The 19,753-nt window shown below is 42.4% G+C and overlaps 1 long non-coding RNA gene across 1 annotated transcript; it reads left to right on the top strand.

Annotated features, from left to right (window-relative positions):
- The first annotated feature begins 11,017 nt into the window (after positions 1–11,017).
- LOC129153771 (uncharacterized) lies at positions 11,018–19,447 on the top strand. Its single transcript, XR_008559730.2, has 3 exons — positions 11,018–11,503; positions 11,910–11,980; positions 12,420–19,447. It is a non-coding gene; the product is annotated as an uncharacterized lncRNA (long non-coding RNA).
- The last annotated feature ends 306 nt before the right edge of the window (positions 19,448–19,753 follow it).

Raw genomic sequence — 19,753 nt, 5'->3', positions numbered from 1 at the left:
TGGTGCTCCATTCATATGTTGTTCATTGTGTTTTGAGTATGTACTCCATTTAACTCATCACTGGAGGTGGAAGTTTGTTAACAAAACAGAATACTTATGGACGGCTCATTGAAGTATGTTAGTTTTAATGTTAATGGAGTGAATGAGCCAATCAAAAGAAAAAGTGTCTCAGCGTACCTTAAAAGTTACAAGTAGATATTGTTTTGTTTACAAGAGAATCACCTCACTCTACAAGAACATAAACATTAGAGAGAGAATGGGTAGGACAGGTGGTGTTATCGTCATGTCAGTCCAAGGCCACACACTTGCGCTGTCCCTACCCCTATTCTGGATATCTGGAAGACAATCTTTAGGTCAAAAGCATCTTAAACCACTCAAACAAATATGGAAGACCTAAAGTTAACGGACATTTGGAGGCAAACATCTGATGAGAGCTGGAAGCATGGAAGCTGAAGTGCACACCTTCGTCACGCGTGATGGGGCAGAAGTGTAAACATTGTAAACAACTGGACTTTTCTGGTCATCTTGAAAATGTTTTTCCTCTCATCCAAGAAGCTCCTTCCGTTCTAAAACTTGGGTTGAGGGTAGGAGGTTCAGAAACAATCATCAGCATATTTTCTCCTGGCCCTTCTGACACCACCGTGTAAAACAGTAAACTGCTGATGACCGGAAGCATCTTACTGTTGAAGACCATGACTCTGATGTACCAGAGTTATCGGGCGTCTCTGATCCTGATGGTTTTTTCCACCAGTGGCATGACTGCTGCTGTTCCACTTATGGATCCACTGATCCTCTTGATTGACTTTGGGCCAGGACCATAATTCCAGTCAACGGCACAGAGCTCCATTTCATGGGGATTAACTGATGTTTGGCATTTCAGACTGAGGACTAAAGACCCACAAGCCCAGAATATTCTGAGCAGGTTGCTGTAAAGCCCCTCTGAGTGAGGCATTGACTTTAATTCAATTTGAAAAACTGATAAGAGACTGGGATTGATGAAGGCTTGGTGGGAATCACTCTACTGCCGTGAATTATAGGCATTAAAGTGGCTGAGGACCGCGTTTCTCAGTCCTAAATTAGCTTTTAATAATATCTGAATGGGCGAGTCTTAGTTTATAAATACAGCTACAGATATGGCCATGTTAGAGAGAGATCAGTACATCAGATCTGTGGGTCCTAATGCTGCAGCTAGACTGTGGAAACCCATCAGATTCCTTCAGGTTGATAGATAGGGTGTTGAATTATGGGATATAGAACACTTTTCACCTGGCATGCTGCAGCAACGGCGGTACAAGTCCCAAACTGCTGCTTTGTGTCACACTTCCCTCTTCTTTTCATTTTAGGTTCGTTTAGGCTCCCCAGTTTAATATGTGTGTGTGTGTGTGTGTGTGTGTGTGTGTGCGTGTGTGTGTGTGCGCGCGTGTGTGTGTGTGCGTGTGTGTGCGTGCGTGTGTGTGTGTGCGTGTGTGTGCGTGCGTGTGTGTGCGCGTGTGTGTGCGTGTGTGTGTGTGTGTGTGTGTGCGTGTGTGTGTGCGTGCGTGTGTGTGTGTGCGTGTGTGTGTGTGTGCGTGTGTGTGCGTGTGTGTGTGCGTGTGTGTGTGTGTGTGCGTGTGTGTGTGTGCGTGCGTGTGTGCATGTGTGTGCGCGTGTGTGTGTGCGTGTGTGTGTGTGTGTGTGTGTGTGTGTGCGTGTGTGTATGCGTGTGCGTGTGTGTGTGTGTGTGTGTGTGTGCGTGTGTGTATGATGGCAGCCTCCTCTTGAGCCTCTAACAGGTGACGGTGTTGCACGCTGGGGCTGTGTAACGTTTCACAGCTCCTTGCATCATCTTCTGCCAAGCTGTGCATTTTAAAATGAAGACACAATCAGTGCAACTTAGAGCAGAAGCTCTGGGGTCATGAAAAGGTCAGAGTTCCATTGGAGCATCATTCTCCTCATCGCGTTAAAGTCAGAGATAAACTTTTATTCACAGCACTGGACTTTGTCCCAGTAAGACCCACATTCTGCCCAGACAGGAACAGTAGAGGGGCCATTATAATATTCAAGGTGGAGAGGGAGAATGACTGAGCTCCAACTTTGTACAGCAACATATTTTTCACCAAACCACCTTCGTCTTGTGTCGATGCTGGGACTGAACTCTTACGTCTGAAACAGTGAATCTTAAACAATCTCACTGCATAAAAATCCATCTTCATAAAGCCAGTTTTATCAGCACACTCCAGCTTCCATGCTTCCAGCTCTCATCGGATGTTTGTTCTCCAGAGAGCTGGCTGCCCTTTTCTGCCTCTTAATCCACTAGGGATGGGTACCTTTGACATTTGAATCGATCCGGTACTAATTCCCGGTACCTAGGAATCGATACCGGTACTTAACGGTACCAATTTCAGATACTTTTGAGTGTTTAATATTTTAATTCTCTTTTATAATTAAATATATATTTTTCTCAATTTATAACCATATTTGATAAATATCACGATAAATAACATACAACTGTTTGTATTTTAACATCGTCCTTGTAGTTTTATAAGCTGATAATTAAACTGAAGCAAACATCTTTACTGTGAACTAAATTTACTGTGTATCTTCATTCCTTTTGCCGTCTTTTTTCATTGATTTTTCCTACTGAGAAGTTAGAATTTCCGAGGAGAAAGCGAACGCACCATTAGCTGATAACAACGGTGGCATAGGAAGCTAACATGTCAAGCTAACGTTATCTTAAACAGTTTATTTAGCTGCTGGAGCAGATTAAAACGATGATGCCTCACACTTAGATCGTTGTCACTGGTTTCATCTTCACCCAATCACCCGTCGCATTTAGTAAAGTGAAGCCAAACTTTAGAGTGCGATCATGTTCTTCCAGTTGGAAATTCGGAGTTCAGAGGAGAAAGCGAACGCACTATTAGCGGAACGGAAGCTAACATATCAAGCTAACGTTATCTTAAACATTTTATTTACCTACCGGAGCAGATTAAGATGAGGATGTCTCACTTAGATCGTTGTCGCTGGTTTCATCATCACCCAGTTACCCATCACATTTAGTGAAGTGGACCCAAGCGTTAGCGTGCGTTCTTTCTACCATGCTGCTCTGTTTACAACTGGCTCGCAGCGACCGACGACATAACGCTCTTGTGCATGCGCAGCTGTCTAGGCAAGTTCTCATTATGAAGGACGGGTAACGAAACGAGGGACCGCTTGAAATGACGTGAATCGGTGCTCAGTCGGCACTGTGGAATTCGGTCGGTACTTTAAAAAGTACCAAATTCGGTACCCATCGCTATAATCCACCCAATATATTTGTCACTTTTTTAAAGGGCGATCTAACTGGGGGGTTTAAAAGATTAGTCACTTCCTACAAATGTGACATTTGAGGAAACTGTTCTTTCCTACATAGATCTCTGCTTCAGGAAGCAAACATCTGTAGTGGCACTTGAGCATAAATGACACCCATGAGGAACGGTTTGGGTCTTAAAGGCATTGGCCAGACTCAGCATTAAAATTGTATAACTACAATTTAGCATCAATATAAATATGAACTGGGTTCAGTTTTTCATTTTGATAAGGACTTTTGTCATAAATCATTACAGAAAATCCAAATCTTCTCCTCCAGACAGTGAAGAACTGTGCTCTGCATATGTCACTCCAACATGTAAAACAAGCTAGCTGCTGTTGCTAGTATGGTGAATAACTATACTTGTGTTTACTTTCGTGATCTTATTTATTACAGGAAATAGCGTTTTCAGCTGCAGCAAGAGGTCTGAGCCATATGTCTGTGTCCTACATGCATTTTTAAAGAACACAAATCTGGTCTAAAAACCTACATCTATAAATCCATCTAGAACTGCACCGGTATTTCTGGACTCCAGAGTCCCGTTAGCATGACTGCAGCAACACTGCTAACCGTGCTAGCTCCGGTAAGGAAAAAACTAGTCATTTGGGAAATCTACGACACACACAGATATAATCTAAAAGTCACCTGGGTGATGCACCAGCTTAAAGTGCTTGTTGTGCACACTTATGCAAGCATTGATGCACACGTGCAAAAATCTGGGTGGCTGTGGCCCAGAGATGGAGCTGATTTGAATAATAATATTTCATTCCCTACTCCTTGAACTGGCCAGCTTATCGGTTACGAGAGAGGCTCGTTGTGCTAAAGAATCGGTGTATGATTTGTTCATTCTATTTTAGATTGAAAACAAAAACTACCTCAAATGACTGTTTGCTCAGCAGACACCTGACTTTAGTAGGGGTAAAATATCCAAATATTGTAGGCAGAGGCGGGCTAAAACTTCTGGATCAGTTTTACACAAATTGTTTTTATAATTATCTTTGTTGAAAGATAACTTTGAGATACATGGGCAAGTGGCATTGGTTGCAGTCACCTGTTGTGAGCAGCTCTCAGCTGTCTTAAGGTAGGCCCAAGTGCGAGAGGGTAGGCCCCGCCCACAACGCCGTGGCTGCTGTGGCTCCCAGTGTTTTCTTTACTGTGGGAAAAGGGTAATAATGGTTCTTTGATGGGAAAAGGTTGCCAACCACTGCACTAGCTGTATTCAATTCAATTCAATTCAAGTTTATTTATATAGCGCCAAATCACGACAAGAGTCGTCTCAAGGCACTTCACATAATAAACATTCCAATTCAGGACAGTTCATTAAGCCAATCAGAAATAATGTTTCCTATATAAGGAACCCAGCAAATTGCATCAAGTCACTGACAAGTGTCAGTGACTATACAGCAATCCTCATACTAAGCATGTATGGGGGATAAGTCTAATTCATACTTCTCCATCAACTCTGCGAGGGAGAGACGCACACACATTGATGCGGCTTTTGACACAGTCAACCACCAAATTTTGGTGGATCGTTTGGAGTCCTGGGTTGATCTTTCAGGCACTGCACGGGACTGTTTCCAGTCCAATCTGGAAAATAGATCTTTGTGTGCACAGATTGGTGAGTGTGTCTCCCCTTGTCTTCCATTACAGTAGGGGATGCCACAGGGGTCTGTCCTGGGGACCATCTAATTTTCCATCTATCTTCTCCCTTTGGGAAAGATCTTTGAGCAGTTTGACACTGTTTACCACATCCACGCCGATGAGTGTCAGATCTACCTGGAAATGAAAGGCCCAAACACTGATTGGTTCATTGTGGATTGTCTCACAGAAGCTAAGAGGTGGATGGCTGCAAACTTCCTCAGGCTAAACACTGAGTTGATTCTTTTTGATTCTTGTGAGCTGGCTTCTAGTTAGAATCTGTATTTTATTTGGTTTTTATCATAATGCTCCTTTAGGTGTTCTTATTTGTAATCATTGATCATGTTTTGTTTTGTTTCATTGGTCTTTGTTTGTTTTGGTAAAGAACCACGTCGTTGAGCTGGCTTTCAAATAGAATCTCCATTTTATTAGTTTTTTATGTTAATAATCTTTTTGGTCTTTTATTTGTATTTACTGATCATGTTTTATTTTGGTTTTATTGGTCTTTATATGGTTTTGTGGTGTACAGCTCTTTGGTCAGCTCACACGCTGTGCTTAAATGTGCTTTTATAAATACATGTGAGATGAGACGAGACGAGACGAGACGAGACGAGACGAGATGATATTGTATGGTATGGTAAGACATTTTACTTTTGAATTTCTCATTGAACATTGCTTACAATGTAAGCATGTTCTTTAGTTATCCTTCGAGTCATGTTGTTGCCAGTGATTGGTGGTATTTGCTCGTGCACCGTGACATGAATGGAGGTGCACGGGAATGACCTGCCTGATACCTGATGGTTAAGTTTAAGTTGAGTCTGCCTCTTCAGTGCAAGAGCTGTTAATAAACTGTCCACTCAGGGTCAAGCAGTGCAAGAAACCTGAGCAATGCAGTCAAACATCTTTCTCTGGTGGAAAAACAAACTTCTTTCTCCAGTGACTCATTTCCTGCTTAATATTAAAGTAATGTTACTTAAGATACAGTTACTGCATGTAGTTACTGCCTTTGATGTTACAGTTACAACCAAATTACTGTAATATGAACAACAATAACAAAAATACACTGTTGTGTTTTATAGTTCATACCACTGTAATAACACAAACAGTGGAAGTTGTTTACTGTGTTCAGTTTATTTAACCATTTCTTTACAATCATGTATTTGTCATTTGCTGAAAGTGAATTTCACAGTGTGTTTTTACAGTGTACGGGTATGTGTGTGCATTTCGTGGTTGAAGGAAAGAAACGATGTGTAAAAAAGCATAAATCATCCATAACATACTGAATTGAATTGGATTGAAATCTTTATTTTGAACATGTAAAAAAAAACACAAACAAAAACAAAGCAAAAAAAAAGTACAACAACGTATAATTCAAAGAGACTAATAAGTACCTCCAAACAAACAGAAAAAGAAAACGAGCAGTCACAACTAATAACCTTCATGTTCAAAAAGGAGCAGGAAGAAGCATAAGCTTATTTAATCCCACCTCTTTTCCATTATCTAGTAATAAATAGATATACATACATATACACATACATATATGTTCCTATCTACATACATGCACATACACACCTATTCACAATTTCAGTAACCCCAGTAACACTTCATAGTATACACAACCTACAGATATATATACACACACCATCATACCCGTGCCCCCGCACGGGTATGATGGTATGTGCTCAAACAAAAGAGCAGAGCACACACTCATCCTGAGCGGCATACTCCTGAAGGTAAAGTTTCTGCACACAGCCGGCTGCTCTCCTAGGTTTAATATAAAGTTATACTTTAAACTTCCTGTCCCTGCTGACTAACACACACACACACACACACACACACACACACACACACACACACACACACACACACACACACACACACACACACGCGCGCGCACACACACGCGCCACTTCTCTTGACTAATTCATTTCTGACCTAATTACATTTAAGTTGTTTATGATTACTGATGATTACTTGCACAATGCCGGCATTTACTGTGATTTTTATAGTTTTCCTGAAGAAGTGAGTCCTTGTGTGGGGAAGTGATGACGTGAGATGGCTTTCAGCAGGGAATGAATGAAAGTCAGATCCAAGATGATGCTGCTGAAACCGTAATTAGGGCAGCACGCTCAGAGGCAACACATCACAGGCCGGCTTTTCATCTAAAGATTCATCAGCAATCAGCAGCTCATCATTCAGAAAACAAGAGAAAATGAACACAAGCAAACATTTGTTCAAAGTTGTGAAGATTTTTCCAAAGCCCTAACATCAAGGCAGAGCGTGTTCTCTTGATAGCATGATGCTGTCATTTGCACCATCTGGTTGCATCTCTTATGACGGCGTGAGACGCAAATGTTTTCAGATGTTTTACAAATTGAGACGTCTGCATGAGGAAGTCTGACAGCCAGTCCTGGAGGGATGAGAGGGTGAAAAAGGAATGGAAAGGTTTGGCTGGAAGGACAGTCCTCGGAGGAACCACGTCCAGCCTCCTCAACCTTCTGAAAAAGAATCAATGAATATATGATGGGGGCAGGAACAGGTCAAACATCACCTTCCTCTCAAAGTCACAGGTTGAAAATGTCTCCAGCCAATCAGCAGGAGCAAGATGTATGAGAATACATTCATGTTGGGTGCAGAAGCAGCAGTTTCTTATCTGTGAATTATGGATTGAGACGTGCAGCACCTGCACAGCCCCCGACGCTGCTGCAGCGGATGCTCAACCTGAACAGGAACTCTACTTTTCATTTGCCTCGCATATTCAGAGCATCGTTTCTGGGAATCAATTAGAGTTGGAGCAGCATGGTACCATGTGTTAAGGGGATTAGTCGGTCACTCGCTCGGCTGCATTCAGCTCCGCCTGTTCTCACAGCTTTACATGTTGAAACAGGCTTACTTTACACTCGGTCAATATGGAGCAGATACAGCAGATGGGAGAAGAAGAGATGGCTAGCATCGAGCCCACTCAGCTCCTCCACATCATGAGCTCAAAATCGTTCTATTAAAACCAAGCCTGACTGTTATTTGGAGCATAAACAGGATCAAAGCTGCACCTGTTTGACAGCAGCATACATTTTCTTTATTATGATAAATTGTAGGTGGAGAGGATTAAGGGATTACAGCGCAGCGACACGCGTCTCCAAGACAGATGGGGTCAAGAGTTCAGTGCAGCCCAGGAGTGACGGGATGGCGGGGCTCTTTCCAAGAGCCGGGCTCTGAAGCAGTGCCAGAGCCACAAGCTACTCAACGCCTGCCAGAGCGGGGGTGGAGGTGGGGGTGCATGGCAGCGGATAAACGCACAGCGCTGCAGGTCGATGGTAGTGAGAGGAGTGTGGACTGTCTCAGTCACACACGGGTCAGGTTCAGAGAAGCCTCACCTAAGCCCAGCTCACCTGTTATGTTTGAAACTGGGTTGTAATCAGGTTCAGCTGGAGTTTTAACCAGTCTGTTTTGAATTCCTCTGAATTTACCAGAACTAAAGGTTTGGGTCGGGCTCTTCACCTGATTTTCCTGCCCTGACATGTTATACATCGGTTCATAATAGGGTTAGGTAAACTAAACTGGTCAGATTGTTAACCTTTACGCCCAGTTCATGCTTCTGCATCTGCCCCAGCGCGGAGACACGCAACACCATTATCCGTCCTCGCGAGGGCTCTCAGCAGGCTCGCATGCACAGATGGAGTCGAGCCTACTTTTCTAAAAAAAAAAATCTGTCGAACAAGACGGAGAATGCAGCTTGCGTCAACTGCACCGTCACTGCACCCTCAAAAAATTAAGAGAGCTGAAGATTAGCGGCAGACACGGTGCAGCAACTTTACCATCACCATCAGCTCAGGCAGAGGAGAGAGAAAAAGGGAAGAGTTTCCTGACACCGTGTGCATTCCCACAATGACTGATAGCAGCAGCAGCTGACCAACCTGTGGTTAAACGACAGGCAGGTAGATCTATGGAGGAGGAGAGACCAATGGAAATTTAGATCATGAGCAAGCACATGAAATAAAATGTTAAAAGAGGAGTGTGAGAACTTTGTCATTGCATTATTTCCTCGTTGACCGAATATCGTTGACGCACACAACACTGCACAGTGCTCAGCTAATGGCTAGTAAAATGGAATAATTTAAAGACATTTCCTGGCTTGGACAGCTGCAGTGTTTGGGAAACACGTCAGCCTCTTCTCTTAATGTTTAAATAAAACCCTGAAAACTACGGAGTCCGTGTGGCGGACCCTTTTCAGAGATCGTCTCTGATCTTTGCTGCTGACCGGTGGCCCCGGAGACTTTACAAACGTCGAGGTAAGCTATATTTTTAACATTTATGTAACATTTGTGCAGCGCTGAAAGCACCAGTAGTTTATGAAAGTAGTCAGACAAACGAGAGGCGCCTGACTGCAGCTGGGAAAATGCTCCGTGTCCTCACTACTCTGTCAACAATCACAAACGTGTCCTAAAGTAACAGAAACCCTCCAAAACCTTTCTGATAATTTTCTAAACAATACTGTTGGTTTACTATATGTTTCTGAGATGAGCGTCACATATCATCACATATGTTACTGTCATTAAGCAGCAGGTGTGTTAAGCAGTCAGCTGATGTGTAGTTAAGGCCAGATATTTAAGGGCATCAGGGGCAGCGAAGAACAAGAAAGTTGTGTTCAGGCTGGAGATCACACCAGATTTGCTGCTGCTGGCGTGAATCTGCGGGTCTGCAGCCATCCCTGTTGCATCTTCTCATATAGATGAGTAAGAATGATCATTAATCATGATGGAGCCTGGTCTGTTCTTTATTCAGCCATCTTTATTCTCCCTCTGCATACCAATCTCGCGTGAGTTTGTCTTCACACTACGGTGGCCCGAATGGCCAGGCTGTTACAACCCCCTTTTTGACGTGACAGCCGGACTTCCCGTGTAACGAAGGTCCCACCAGATCATACCAGATTTGCTGCTGCTGGCAGATCAGTCATTTTTCGTCATGACCTTTTATCTTCCTATCATCCTTCAGTCATCCAACTGGAACCAGTTAGTTTTCCTGCTCATTCTCAAAATATAAGTTAACAAGCTATAAGGCAGAGTTGTGCAAGTTTTAAGATGACGGTGGTCAATTCAGCAGAGGCGTCAAACAGTGCGTGCATGGATGCTTTGGACGGCAGTGAGGATGACGTTCTGGGAGAAGTCGGCAGGTGTAGCGATCTGATGGCACACCGGACCGCAGCAGCATGAGAGTGAGTGGAAACAGCGAGGCAGAGGGAGTCTGGATAAAAGTCTCATTTGACTTTTGACTTCACATGTCAGCAAAGTTCTGATAGTTTGCATTAAAATAGTATTTTTGCTCAGTTTTTGTTCTCAAAATTTCAATAAAATAAGTTTAATTTAAACAGTGATTTTTTTTTCTTTTCCAGAAGAATAGTCTTGGAAAGGTGGGTCGTGCTACGCATATTCGGGTCAATACGGTAATTAAAATGCATTTTTTAGAAATTACAAAACTTTAGTTTATAGTAATAATAACCATATCTAATGTTTGATTCTCCGCTTTGTTATTTTTAATTTAAAAATAGCTTTCAGGGCACATTTTCCAAAATGATTAAAATGTGATTAATTAAGATAAACTAATTGCAAAGCCTCTAATGTAATCAGATTTTTTTTTATTGAGTCCAATTCTTAGTATATACACTCACCTAAAGGATTATTAGGAACACCTGTTCGACTTCTCCTTAATGCAATTGTCTAATCAACCAATCACATGGCAAGTTGCTTCAATGCATTTAGGGGTGTGGTCTTGGTCAAGACCATCTCCTGAACTCCAAACTGAACGTTAGAATGGGAAAGAAAGGTGATTTAAGCTATTTTGAGCGTGGCATGGTTGTTGGTGCCCGAGTATTTCACAATCTGCTCAGTTACTGGGATTTTCACACACAACCATTTCTGGGGTTTACAAAGAATGGTGTGAACAGGGAAAACCTCCAGAATGCGACAGTCCTGGGGGCGAAAATGCCTTGTTGATGCTAGAGGTCAGAGGAGTCAATGTTTGAAAGATCTTGTGTTGAAAACATTTGGGAATAAAAGTAAAGGAACTGAACAAAGTTTAGTTGTTACTAAATAATATTTTAAAGGGGACAACAAATCCAGTTAATCAGCAATCTAAAACTGTGCATTGAGCCTTTAAAAAGCATAAAACATTACCTTTTGGTTTTCATCTGTCCCAGGAGACCTGATACAGGCCATTCTAATCTCTATTTCATCCCTGATCTCAAAAGACCTGTTTACCCTCCCGTTCGGCCCGGACATGAATATGATAATGAGCTGCTTGCTGATTGGTTGGCTCCCCAGAAGCCTGAGTCAGGCCAACCTAGACACTCAAGTTACAGCAGCCGCGTTTAGCGTTAGCAGCAGCTAGTAGCAGCTAGTATCTTCCAGCAGGTCATGCTGTTAAAGATACGGATTAATTTTTCATTATTCAAGCTAATATGTTTGAACCCGACTTAAAATAAAGTTTAGATGTTGAAGACCAACCAGCCGTTCACCAGGGACTGGGAATGACTGTGTCAGATGGGTGAGTTTTGCCAAGAAGCTAACTATATTAGCACTAATTGCCAACATCATGCATCAATGTAGATGTTGGTTTGTATTTTTTGACATAGAAACAGTATTTTACCTGCATGTTGCACATGTGTTTTAATGTTGCTGTTACTGCGTGCATCAATAAATATTGCTGTTTAATCACTGAAATAACTCGATGAACTTAACTATTTTCTGTAGCCAACACTAATCAAACCTTATATCAATGCTGCTTCCCCCTCCAGTTCATCTCTAACACCAAAGTTTCAGTTTTTAATTTATTTTAACGTAAATCAGCTGCAGCAGCTAAAATGGTTGGACACAAACTCCTGTGCAGTCTAATGCATTAGCAGGAATTATTTATCTGCAGTAATGTGTGAGCTTAAATATTCATCACTCAGGTTTTCCTGCGATAAATGGGAACTCATGTCAATGGAGAGGGAGAACAGTTGTTGTCGAGAAGACCACACAGGTAAGGTCAAAGGTCATACAGGGAACACAATGATTGTTACTGCATCACAAATTACAGATTACCACATGCTTCTGTCTGCAGGTTCCAAGAATGAACCAGGTTGTGTGATTTAGTGATGGGTGGGAGCAAAGGTGTTTAATGTCATTTTATTATTTTTTGATCGATTTTAATATTGGGTTTTGTAAATTGTATTCTATTTAAAGCCTGTATTAATTGCACTTTTCAATATTTTGTCAATTATGCATATTGATTTTCATTTTTATACTATTATTTACTGTGTTGTCACTTATTTGGGGGGATTATTGTCTATTGTATGAATGTGCTGTGTGTGAATTCAATTCAATTCAAAAATACTTAATTAATCCCAGAGGGAAATTAGAGAAATGTGAGAATTAAACGAGCTATGGTCTGACAACGTGTTTCCCTCGTCTCTCGACAGCCACAGACTCTGATTTCTGCAACACGGCCTACGCTAGCTGTGTGCCACTTGTCACCGCCCAGCTTACCCCTAGGGCTGGCACCTGTAACAATTGGGGGCTCGTCCAGGATCCTTTGGAGTAAAGTCACAGCCGGGTGAGGAGTGGAAGTACAGCGTTTGAGATGTCCAGAACTTCAGGGAAGGCTACATCAGTGTGTCATCCAGGGAGTATCTACCACCATTGAACATCATGGCCACTAATGCACCACGGCAGGCGCTGATCGTTAAGATCCAGAGACAGCTTTCTAATTTGAGTACAAGTCAGCTACAAACCATTGTCCTCTCTATTGATGACGGCACTGCAAAGGCCAGTGTTGAAGAGCTAAGTGACATTGACCTGTATGAGCTGATCATCGACTACTTAGAAGTGACAAGTTGAAGGCCATGGAAGATGAAGTTTTGTCCCATATACTCCTCCTAGATGACTTGATCACTAACTTACTGACATCTACAGATGCCGAAGAAACTGGAGTTGAGGTTCCAGTCCATGTCCAGGAGGTCGACCCAACTACTATTCCCCTTCTTTTTACCTCAGAACTGGCCCTTCCCCCACACATTCTGTCACACACCCCAGAGACATTCTACACCCCTTTTCACTTCATCCTGAAGACCATCCCCATCGCCCATTACCGTTCTCATCCTCCAGAGAGGACAGAGGCATCAGTCCATCACAGAAGAGTCTCACCGCTCCACCACAACCCATGGAAACTATTGCTCCTCTACTTGGCATGGTTAGTCCGTCCTCTATCTCTAGAAATCTGGTATTGATTCTTAGTGATGTAGAAAGTCTGCTACCACACAGAGAGTCAGTGGTGGACAAATATCAGATACTGGTTCAGACGTTTCTTATGGTAACATGTGTAAGCAAATTGATGAAGGGTTACAAGAAGGGTTTTCTGAGTCTGAAGTTATCAGAAGTGTACTCAAAATCACAAAACCAGGCACATTCAGAGGCATGTTAACTAACAAGAGCCATTTAAATGTTGATGAACTTTAGAGATTTCTTTGCTCTCCTATTCGTGACAAAAACAGTAATGAGATTTTTCAAGAGCTAGCCAGTGCTAAACAGTCTGAAAAAGAAAGTCCACAACAGTTCATGTACAGAATAATGGGCTTAAAGCAGTGTATTATTTTCGAGTCACAACAAGTTGTTACTGGTTTTCACTGTGATGTGAAACTCGTACAATGTACTTTTCTCCATATGCTCTATCAAGGGTTAAATGAAAAAATGACTATGTGAGACGTGACTTCAAACCTCACCTTAATGACATGCAAGTTAGTGACAACTTCTTACTTGAACAAATCAGTGTCAACTAGTGAAGAAGCCCAAAGACAGAAAAGACTGGGTACAACTATTAAGACTAAGACAGTAAGCGTTGCGACTCTTGACAGTGGTGGCAGGACTAAAGACAGTAAGACTGACAAAGAACGACAGACTCAACAAGATGCTATTAGGGAACTGACAGCACAGGTGTCCTCACTGACTAGACATCTTGCCCAAATGACCAGGCCACCTGACAACGCCTTATCTGTTGACTCTAGTCCTCAAAGACATGGTTCACTGGTAACAGCAGAAAACCAAAGCAGATCTTGTGTACACCAAAATAAAACTTCCTGTCAACATTGTTTTGTGTGTGGCCAAACAGGACACACGGCCATAGGCTGTTTACAACCGAAGGTGTCGGGAAACACGAAGAGGTTGCTGGAGAGGGGCAGCCAGTGACTAGGACAGCCCATGCGCCCCATCAAAGAGTCGACCAAAACCTGCAAAGTCAAAGACAACTCAGCCTCCACCACGAAAGAAACTTGCACTACTCATAGGTAAAAGATGCATGGTTTCATGTGCTCTCAATGGAGCTTCAGTTCAAATGCTACTTGATTCAGGAGCCTAGGTGGCAATGGCGGGGAAAACCTGGATGAAAGAGACATTACCTAATGTTCCCATTCAACCACTTGAATCCCTCCTGTCAGACAAACCACTTAATCTCTGCTGCAAACGGCACAAATGTCCCTTTTGGAGGATGGGCAGACACAGAACTCCAAATACTAAGTAAAAATTATGGACATGTCACTATCCAAGTTCCCATTCTCATCACCCAGGAGTGTCTTAATCACCCCATTTTAGGCAGTAATGTTATTGCTGAGACAATCAAAGCCATCAAAGACACTGACCCTGATATCACAGGTCTACTCAGAGAAGCTTTAAGTGTTGATGACGGTGTAGCCAAAGCCTTGGTGTCTATGCTTGACATTTTGACACTAGCTGACAACTATGTGGAGTGTAATGTTAAGACAGGTAAAAAGGGCGTCATGGTACATGCAGGTTAGATTGGTGAAGTTCGCTGCATAGTGAGAGGCTCTCCAGTGGACGGTGCAACGCTCTTTCAGCCCAGTGTACTGCACAATTGTCCTGATAGTTTAGAGTTGTTCCATGCGTTCATGGATGTTCCTAGCGGGTTTACAATGACTGTCAAAATTCCTGTATAGAATACCACAAAGCATGACATTTACCATCCATAGAGAATTACTCTTGGTACACTCAAAGAAGCTACTGAGATAAAGCCAGACCCAAAGTCCCAACCGTGTGTGAATGCACATTCTGCCAATGTAAGACCAAACCACAAAAATTGTGACAAATGGCAAACAAAACATACAAGTGAAGGATGGCATCCACCAGTCAATTTGTCTTACCTTGGAGAAGATGAGCAAAGCATTGTAAGATACATGTTGTTTGATAAATCTGATGTTTTCGCCAAAACAGACTCAGACATTGGCCGTATTCCAAGTTTGCAACTCAAAATTAACCTCACAGACAACGTATCAGTCCAAACATCTTACAATTCAATCCCCAAACCTTTGTACAAAGAGGTGAAAGTCTATGTCCACAAGCTGCTTGACCATGGCTGGGTTAGAAGTCCACATCACCGTACTCCTCACCAGTGGTGTGTGTTAGAAAAAAGGACGTCTTTATGCGTGTGTGTCAATTTTAGAGGATTAAACCGCAAAACAACCCCTGACTGTCATCCACTCCCACACATTCAAGACTTGCTGGATAACTAAGGGGGATACTCAAGGTTCTCAATACTAAACCAAGGCAGTGCTTATCACCAAGGATTCATGGAGGAAAACTTCAAACATCTCACCACTTTTAGCACTCCCTGGGGTTATATGGGTGGAACCATCTCCCACTTGGCCTTACCAATGCCCCAGCAGTGTTTCAAAGATGCATGGAAGGAGTTCTTGAGGGGTTAAGGGATGAGTGTTGTTCTCCTTACTTAGATGATGTGTTCATTACTCTAAGACTTTTTCTGACCATGTAAATGACCTCAGACATGTTTTACACAGACTTAGAGAACATGGTGTTAAGTTACGCCCTAAGAAGTGCGAACTGTTTAAAAGGCATATCAGGTACTTTGGTCGTCTTGTGACTAACAAAGGTGTCCAGATAGACCCCAAAGACCTAGAAGTGGTTTACCAGCTTAGAGACCGAGAACCAAAGACTGTGGGAGAAGTGAGAGCCCTCCTCGAGTTCCTAGGTCACTACCGGACATTTATTCAGGACTTTTCCAGGTTAGCCAAACCGCTGTTTAAGCTACTTGAGAGTCCCTGTGAGTTAGATTGCAAACCCAAACAAGTCAGATCAAACAAGACAAAACAAAACAGTAACACTAGTGGTCAACTTCCCTCAAAGACACCAGTCAAATGGACTCAAGAACACAGCACAGTAGTGTCACGCTTTGTCCATATGCTGACAAGTCCACCTATTCTCGCATATCCAGACTTTGATTTGCCCTTTTTCCTTCATACCGATGCTTCGAGCGAAGGCCTGGAAGCCGTACTTCACCAGCAACAGGGGAGCAACTTATGTGTCATAGCATATGGTTCCAGAACTCTTACGCCAGCAGAAAAAAACCCATCACATTCATTGTAGCAAGCTTGAGTTTCTCACGTTAAAGTGGGCAATCTGTGATAAATGTAGGGATTACCTTTATTACGCTCCCATTTTCACAGTGTACACAGATAATAATGCCCTCACGTAAGTTTTGAGCATGGCCAAATTAAACGTGGTGGGCATCGGTGGGTGGGTGAGTTAGCGGACTTTCATTTTTCCATCAAGTATCGTCCTGGCAAATCAAACGCAGACGCTGACACACTGTCCAGATATCCCATCAAACTGCCAGATCACTTGTCCGAATATAAAGAAACCATGCCCCCAATGGTCCTATCTGCAATTTGGCAAGGGTACAAAGCCATGAGAGAGAGTGAAGTACCTTGGGTTGCTGCACTAGTGTTCAACTCAAATGCAAGTGACACACCCCAAGAAGGAACCCCGATGCTCTCTCCCGAAGACATCAAAACAGCTCAAAGACAGTATGTTTCAATCACAGAGGTGATACACCTAAAACAAAGAGGATGGAGTCCTAATGAAAAAGACAAGAAACAAATGGCACGTGAAACAAAGAGACTTGTACACGAATGGAATAAACGAAAGCTTGACAAAGGACTGCTCTACCGATGTGCTGGGCAAAGAAAACAGTTCTTCCCACTAAACTGACAAAGACTGTTTAAAAACATTTGCATGATGACATGGGACATGTAGGCGCTGACAAAGTCATTCACTTAGTGAGAGAATGCTTCTTTTGGCCCTTCATGCAGTGGGACATTGAAGATTATGTCATTCGTCAGTGCACATGTAATTAACAGAAACGACCATGTATACTGGATAAAGCACCTTTGGGGTCAGTCACCACAAGTACAGCATTTGAACCCATATCAGTTGACTACCTCCATCTTGATCCGAGTAAAGGTGGTTATGAATATATTTTAGTCCTGGTAGATCATTTCACACGTTTTGCGCAAGCCTACCCGAGTAAGAATGAGTCTGGTAAAACTGCTGCTGAAAAGATCTTCTTTGACTTTATCCCTAGATTTGGATACCCTGAGAAACTCCACCATGATCAGGGCCAGGAGTTTGAAAACAGCCTGTTCCAAAGACTCCAACAACTTGCATGAATAGCCCATTCCCGAACAACTCCCTACCACCCTCAAGGGAATCCTGTTGAGCAGCTAAACAGAACACTACTACAAATGTTACGCACACTACATGAAGAAAAGAAAGCAGAGTGGAAAGACCATCTACCACACATTCTTCACACATGTAACTGTACCAGACATGGAAGCAACTGCGTACTCATCATTTTTCCTGCTTTATGGTATAGCACCTAGATTGCCAGTAGACCTAATCTTTGACATAAAACCTGATAGCGAGTGGAAAACAAGAAAAGAGTATGCAGAAAAATGGGCAACTCATATGCAAGAGGCATACAAAATCGCTCCTGAAAACAGCAACAAAAGCTCTGCAAAAGGGAAAAAGCATTATGACCATCATACAAAAGGCATCCCTTTACACCAGGAGACCGTGTACTAGTCAGAAATCTTTCAGAACGTAGAGGTCCCAGTAAACTAAGAGCTTTTTGGGAAAAATGCATTCATTTAGTTGTTGAAAGGATAGGAGATGGACCTGTATAGCGCATTCAAGCTGAAATCGGAGAACGTAATCTTGGAGTCTTGCACAGAAACCTCCTATTGCTGGTCAATGATTTGCCACTGAAACAGGGACAAAGTCAAAATGTAAACCGGAAAAGACAAAATCACAAGAAAAAACAAGGGAAAATTCAAGAAGCTGCTTTGCAAGGGTCAGAACAGTCTGATGAAGAAGAGGAATACACTTATCACTGGCAACGCGTACCTGTGTACAATATGAGACCAAGACCTCCATCTCAATCACACCCTCAACTCAGAGCTGCAGCCCCTGAATTTCAACCTGTAACCCAAAGTATTCAAAACTATCTAACACACAGGAGCAATGGACACAACCACAAGTTAAACTACAACGTTCAAAAGTACCAACCCTAGCTATTGCTCTGACTTCAGCATGACAAACAGTGCCTACTGTCACAAAACCAGCTGAGATACCCATACCGGATGCAAATGATGCTATGGAAAATGTGCATCAAACTGTTCCTATTGAGGATAGTGAAATGGAAAATAGTGTATCAGATGCACAAGTTTGTGACAATTGGCCTGAAACAACCACACCAGAAGAGGATGGTACAACAGTACAAAGATCAGCGAGAACCGTTAAGCCACGAGAAGTGTTCACCTACAATCAGTTTGGACAACCTTCTTAACACCCTTGGAATGCAGGAGCGAATAGGTTTTTTGCCTGTACACCTTACCCCATGACTTTGTACCCGACACAACCATACATGTCCTATTACCGTACTCCTGTATGGACATGTTAGACTTGTGACAAGACTAAAAACTCTTGACATTTTTGAAGGACCATAAATACTGACTCTGACTGTATATTGGCCTGACTATACTCCTAAGTACAAGATACCGGAGTCATCTCTTGAAGCAGGGGAAAGTGTAGTAGACTGTAAAATGCTATATTATAAGTTTTATGAAAACAGACACCCTTTCTATTTTATTTTTTATTTTTTTGTATAACAAAGCTTATATGTATTATGTAAAGTTAAGGTTGCTGTGGTCATTCCCACCAGCAGAGGGTGCGGTGGCACCACTGCGGGCACAGAGGGCTTCTGCGCAGGCGCAGCTCAGAATTAAATGAGCTATGGTCTGACAACGTTTTTCCCTCATCTGTATGTCTATAAAAGTTAAAAATTTGAACTTAAACTTGGTCCTAATATGATGTAAATGAACGTATATCCAGGTAAAACCACTGTAATGGAACGTTGACTGTTCCTGAAGGTTTGATGACGAGGTATTTGTGTGTTTTATAATGGGCCTGTACCGCCGCCATTTGGTAGGGTCGCTTTTGTTTTCGTAGATAAATTAGCAGTATGAAACAGATGTATTTGAAGCCAATAAAGGTATTTTAAAGTACAACTACGGCTTCTAGCATTTTCACAGAGGTTTGGGTGTAATATAAGCAGAAGTAAGGGTTCAAATTCAAGTTTTTTGAGATCGCCACGTTGGGTGTTCTTTTGTTCAGCCCGCCGTTTGGAGGGACATTTTCATTGATTTAGCTCAGCGCTTGTGTGTGTGTGTGTGTGTGTGTGTGTGTGTGTGTGTGTGTGTGTGTGTGTGTGTGTGGTGCTTGCTTACAGCCACAGATTTTAAGCTAAAGCATGATGAAGTTCCCTTCACAGCATCTAAAAATATTACAATGGATGTAACATCACTGGTATCTGTGATGATCAATGAAACTAGGTAAGTATGTTTGTTCATCTCATCTGTGTCTAATTGTCGGTAATCTGAAAACTCCTCCT

This window comes from Nothobranchius furzeri, chromosome 3 (assembly GCF_043380555.1).
Source record: "Nothobranchius furzeri strain GRZ-AD chromosome 3, NfurGRZ-RIMD1, whole genome shotgun sequence".
In the NCBI taxonomy this organism is placed as follows: Eukaryota; Metazoa; Chordata; class Actinopteri; order Cyprinodontiformes; family Nothobranchiidae; genus Nothobranchius; species Nothobranchius furzeri.
This window is presented reverse-complemented; position numbering and strand designations above follow the sequence as displayed.